Source organism: Vespa crabro, chromosome 6, assembly GCF_910589235.1.
Source record: "Vespa crabro chromosome 6, iyVesCrab1.2, whole genome shotgun sequence".
Classification (NCBI taxonomy): Eukaryota; Metazoa; Arthropoda; class Insecta; order Hymenoptera; family Vespidae; genus Vespa; species Vespa crabro.
The window spans coordinates 2,761,056-2,766,683 of record NC_060960.1 but is presented as its reverse complement, the minus strand read 5'-3'; the positions used below and the strand labels follow the sequence as shown (position 1 = coordinate 2,766,683).

At 31.9% G+C, this 5,628-nt stretch overlaps 1 long non-coding RNA gene across 2 annotated transcripts; it reads left to right on the top strand.

Annotated features, from left to right (window-relative positions):
• The first annotated feature begins 1,966 nt into the window (after nucleotides 1-1,966).
• Nucleotides 1,967-4,970, top strand: LOC124425118. Of its 2 annotated transcripts, none has more exons than XR_006942433.1 (3): nucleotides 1,967-2,249; nucleotides 3,491-3,747; nucleotides 3,826-4,970. It is a non-coding gene; the product is annotated as an uncharacterized LOC124425118 (long non-coding RNA). The 2 variants fall into 2 exon arrangements; XR_006942434.1 differs by having other exon boundaries at nucleotides 3,491-3,759.
• Nucleotides 4,971-5,628: the final 658 nt, after the last annotated feature.

Genomic DNA, 5,628 nt, shown 5'->3' with positions numbered 1-5,628 from the left:
ATTTATCTTGATTAATATCTAATATCGTTTCTTTCACGAGATTGGAATGAAAAAGTTTTCGTCAATTTAATTCAACTCTCATATATGAGGCTAATCAAATTTGCGACCGAACATGTAGTGGATTATTGTTTCGACCTATTTATAAATTCATGCGCATAATAATAATAAAAAAGGTTACGCTGATTGCAAATACGTATGTCAAATAATAATAATTCTTGCTAATACTTGTCGTTGCGGTAATTGTTAATAGATAAGAGAGACAACAAAGCATACTTATATAGCTTCGTACTCGTATCTGCTTTATGGCTCGTTAACTTGCTATTACGCAATTTCGACTGAAGGAGTTTAGTTTGGGGAATAATAATGTTAAATATGTATGATGCATAAAAAAAAAAGAGAGATGCGGACGTTGAATTTTTTTTTTGAGAAGTCGACTGCCCATGAACACCCTTTCCTATCCTTCTCATCTATCTTCTCTCTCTCTCTCTCTCTCCTCTCTTATTCTTTCTTTCTCTCTCTTTCTCGTAAAACCAGTCAGTCGTTGATGCTTCCTGTAATTTTATACGCTTTCTACCTATCTATAAAAGTAAACTGCGCCTATGAGAATTTGCACGCTTAATGTTCGTTGACGACCCTCGGAATTTTCAAGTGATTCGCTAAGAATTCTGTTATTATCGAGTCAAGAACTGATTATTTTTGATTTTAACGTTCTAACTGTACTTTGTAAACTACGATAATTTGAGTCAAGGGAATTCTAAAATTATAAAAAATATTGAGTTTCTCGTATAAAAATGGATGGGACATGATAAACATTCGTCTTTATTTATTATCGATTTAGAGAATAAAATTTCTCTCTCTCTCTCTCTCTCTCTCTCTCTCTCTCTCTTTCTATTATTTCTTATTTAGATTAGAGTATCGACAAATTTAGACAAAATGCATAATATGTCCTTCGATTCTTTCTATCTGTGGATCTTCTTCGAAAGATCTTATTATTAGTCACTCAGAGAGCACGAAGTGCAAAAGTCGTTAAGCCAGCGTAGAAGGACGTTTCATAGCCCGTTGAATATGCAAGTTGTTGTTATACCAATGTAATATTCTCGGAATCGATAGTTTCTCGTTTTATGATTCTACGTGAAATACCTTGCACGATTTACTCCGACTAGTTAATGAACTATAATAGAACTCTTAAGAATGTACGTATTTTCATAATAAAAGGAAACAAAAAAAGAAAAAAGAAATAATAGAAATGAGTAATTAGATTAATGGGAAACCAATGAAACATCGTAGTTGTACGAGAATTATTTGATTATCGTGTGAGATGTATCGATTGCTCAATCAATATCACTTCTAATTACATACTATCGAGCTGTATTAGACCAACCAAATTTAATTACAACAGAATTGCATTAGCTATGTTACTATACGTGATAGCGTCGTCGAGATGCATTAATAAGTTTGGATTAGTATCATCGAAGTGAATGATAACATCGAAACCTCAATGTACTATAGCGCTTTAGTTTATTATCGAACACTGATTATATATTGAACAGTTAAATATAGTTCAATGCTTTACGAAGAATCGGTACGTCTGGCGATATTCGATTATTCGAGAAATAGTCATACCTCGACCTTCAAGTTGCAATAATGATTCTCCTTCTCTCTCTTTCCCTCTCTCTCTCTCTCTCTCTCTCTCTCTTTCTCTCTTTCTCTTTCTGTCTCTTTCAGAATAATTTTACGAGGGGCTGTTAAAAGCTTTTTCTTCTTCCTCGATCTCTTCCGATTTCAAAGTTATCTTTTTTTTGGTCTATCATCAAATTTATGCTTTTCTCACAATGTATAACAATTCATTGATTTTTTTTTTATAATTTTCTTTAAGAAATAACTGAAAGATTTAAAAAAAGGATAGTTAATGAAGTATATATATATATATATATATATATATATATATATATGTACGTATACTTATCACATCCTTTTTACGTAACAAGGAGACTCGTCAAGAGTATTAGCTGAAACGCGGCCATAGTTGAGCAACGAGGAAGGCCGTTATATCGTAACGGCCACCGGTGTGTGCAGTACGGAATGTGGAATCGCGGATGAAAAAACGTGTCACGAATCCTTGACCTCCTCTCGTATACACAAGGTGCTAGCTTAGGAGAGCACTTGGGCGATCAACCACAAGAAAGATGGCTACCTAAATACTCTTAGATTCTTCAATCTCTTTTTCACGTATAATAGAATTTCTTAGGGTAGGTACTGAACGATTCGATGGATACAGTGTCTTTTCAAAGATCTACTGACGTGAAAATGTTATAGAGAAGAAAAGATTGATTGATCTTATGAAAGTTATTGTTATCTATCTGTTACAAAAATGATGATAATTCATATGACGTTATCACGATTGACCTTCTAAGGCCTAATATATAAATCTGCATATTTAAATCAATAACGTTATGGTTGCTTGTGTGATTGCAATTTAAAAATAATAAGATAGATCAAATTGATCGAAGTATTTTATCTATAAATCAAATGTCGTTTGTTGAGTTCAGAATCAATCGGAATTTTATGACGGTTTATGTAGACATTTGGCCCCATTTTTTTCTTTCTTTATTTTCTTTTTTCTCTCATTTATTTTTTTTTTTGTTTCAATGCTCGGATTGCGCCAACTCCCACTAACAAAATAATTGTGCGTATTTAAATGAATGGCAATTAGAAATGTAAAAATGTAAAAAAAATAAATGTAATCGGCATATTACATTTAAAAGTTAAAAGATACTCGAATCTTATATGAGAAGTTGCGAATAACCGGCTGAACTCTGGCATGCTAGGCTAGACGATCCTTGACCTTCTGCCGCATACCAAAGAAATTCTGAAACAACGTTGTCTCTTACGCACGAATGTAGAAATTTCTTTTTATTCTCATCGCAATGAGTACAACGACCGCCCACGTGAGCTATACTTATTTGATAAAAGTATTATTTATAAACATAAAGATAATAATCGATCGATTTTTCTCACAATGTCGTTGACTCATTATCGGAAAAATAATTAAACATCACGTCAAGGCATAGGAAAATTTTTTCTATTGAAAAAACTCCAGTTAGTCCCTGTTTTTATTAATTTAAATTTCTCTTTCGTAAAGTAAGTATTATATATTTCTTGATATCGTTATTTAATTTATGATGACGTAATTTAATTAAAATGCGTTTAGTTTCCATTGACATAATCTTTTTTATTAAAAATCTTAATAATGTTAAATAAAAAATAGATTTTGTTCATGGTTTATCTATTGAAATAATCTTTCTCATTGAAAAATTTAATAATGTTAAATAAAGAATAAATTTTGTTAGTTTTATATAATTTTTTAAAATTTCTTAGATCTAAAAATTCGTAATATAAAAACTACGTATACTTTTGGAAAAATATATTTTATCAGTTACAACTTATATATTTCCTAATTACAATTTTAAACTTCCTGATTACATTACAGTACAATTGCGAACGCAAGGAACCTCGTTGACAATCGATTTGGAAAATGAAGCAACAGACTTAGCGCGTTTGTCTTTCGATATAATCGATTTCCATCACTTTGAAGTCTTCTTGACTGTGCTTCTACGATAAGACTAGAAGGAAAGCATGTTCGATCGTATATTACTTGAAGAAAAAGAGAGAGAAAGAGAGAGAGAGAGAGAGAGAGAGAGAGAGAGAGAGAGAGAGAGAGAGAGAGAAAGCTCTTCCATCTTCTACGTATGCTGTTACGTACTGTATAATGTGTATTGTGAACAACGAGGTGAAGATGTCATCTATTAGCATGATATGTTGCAGGTTAACTTATGGAAAGATATGACCGCTCCAATGCCTTCTGAAATTGAATTACACGCATGGTGATCCACGTAAAAGAGGTGGCTACCTGTGCATGCAGAATGAGGACATGTTAAGGCACTATTTGTATTACATGTAAACTGGAGAATGTTTGGTTGGATGCCAAGGAAAAAAGTAAGATTCTCCAAATAATCGCAAAATCCACTCTGATATCCTATCTTAATCCTTTTTTTCTTTTAATTTTTAATGAAAAAAATAAAACGATATTACCGTAATTTTTAAAAATGAAAAACTTATTGTTACATATATGTTACATTAAACTATAATTTATTAGTACATATATATTGTAATTTTGCAACGTCATGGATTTAATCTCATTGTTATCATGAATTTATTATAAAAAATTATAATTATTGTTTCTCTCGTAGAAAACTTCTTTGTTCTTTATAAAATATCTATATATACAAGAGTATAATAGTTCTTGTCAAATCAGATGTCTAAATAGTAAACGTTTAATTAAATCGATACGATTACACGTGTTGTATATTATCCGATTGGAAAGACAGTTTCTTTACATTTTGAAAATAATATATTTTATAAACATGTTGCATCCTGTGAGCCACGCGAGTATGTAACAGCCTAATGGAAATATGTATGGAGAATGCGTGACAAGAATCCATGGCCTATACAGACAGATCTGTTTAGCTTCCGGTGTTTATCGTATCCTAACGAGCTTTGTAGTACTCAGCCTTACAGATAAGGACAGCTCGTGAATGATGCACCTCCCTTTCCTCTCCACACGTTACCTTTTATGGATGTTTTACGATATACGTTCACAAGTGTACGCGTGTTGGGCGTCAAATGAATGAATTTCCATGTGGCACTACGTAATCGTATATTCTAAGTATTCAAATGAAAGAATAAAATGATTTCCTCTTTGTATAAAATTAATAACTTGGTAAGAAAAAAAAAGAAATAAAAATAAAAATGAAAGAAAGACAAAAAGAAAGAAAGAAAGAAAGAAAGAAAAATAAAGATAAAAATTTTTTTTTTCAATCATCACCAACGATAAGACGAACGATTCAATGTAAAATCGTGTTTATATTTGAGCCAATTACCGAATGAAATAGAATTTAATTAAATAAGCTCTTCGAAGCTTTTTCCTTTAAATCTACCAATTCCATTTCCTCTTATTGTTATATCCTTTTTTTTTGTTTTCCTGTTTTGATAATCAACGCCTATGGTACAATAATGATAGGACGATAACAACGACGACGACAACGACAACAACGACGACGACAACGACGACGACGACGACGACGACGACGACGACGACGACGACGACGACAACAATAATTCGTATGAAAGTATGAATACATTGCAGTCCTATGCAAATGAAACTATGTTGCACATACCAAGACATCGATCGCGATCGGGTAACGGTTTACCTGCATGCAATACGAACATAGTGGAGTATCGATCAGTTCCCTTTCATAAAGTACGCATTACGTGCTTGGAAAACCATTCGTTGTATAAACTACTAACGTATAACACGATACGATCCATTCTTAATACAATTGTAAATACAAGCAAGATGGAAATGAATCAACTTGACTGGATGAAGCCAAATGTCTGATTTCCGCTTTGAACATGTGTACAGGAATTAAACGTGTTCGATTTTTTAATGTTTATGTCCTATGTAATCAGAGCATAAATATTTTTATAATTAGTTATATTATAGAATCATGAAGTTAAGAATACGAATTTAAGAAGTTATATGTTAGTCTGGCTATAATAAATATAATT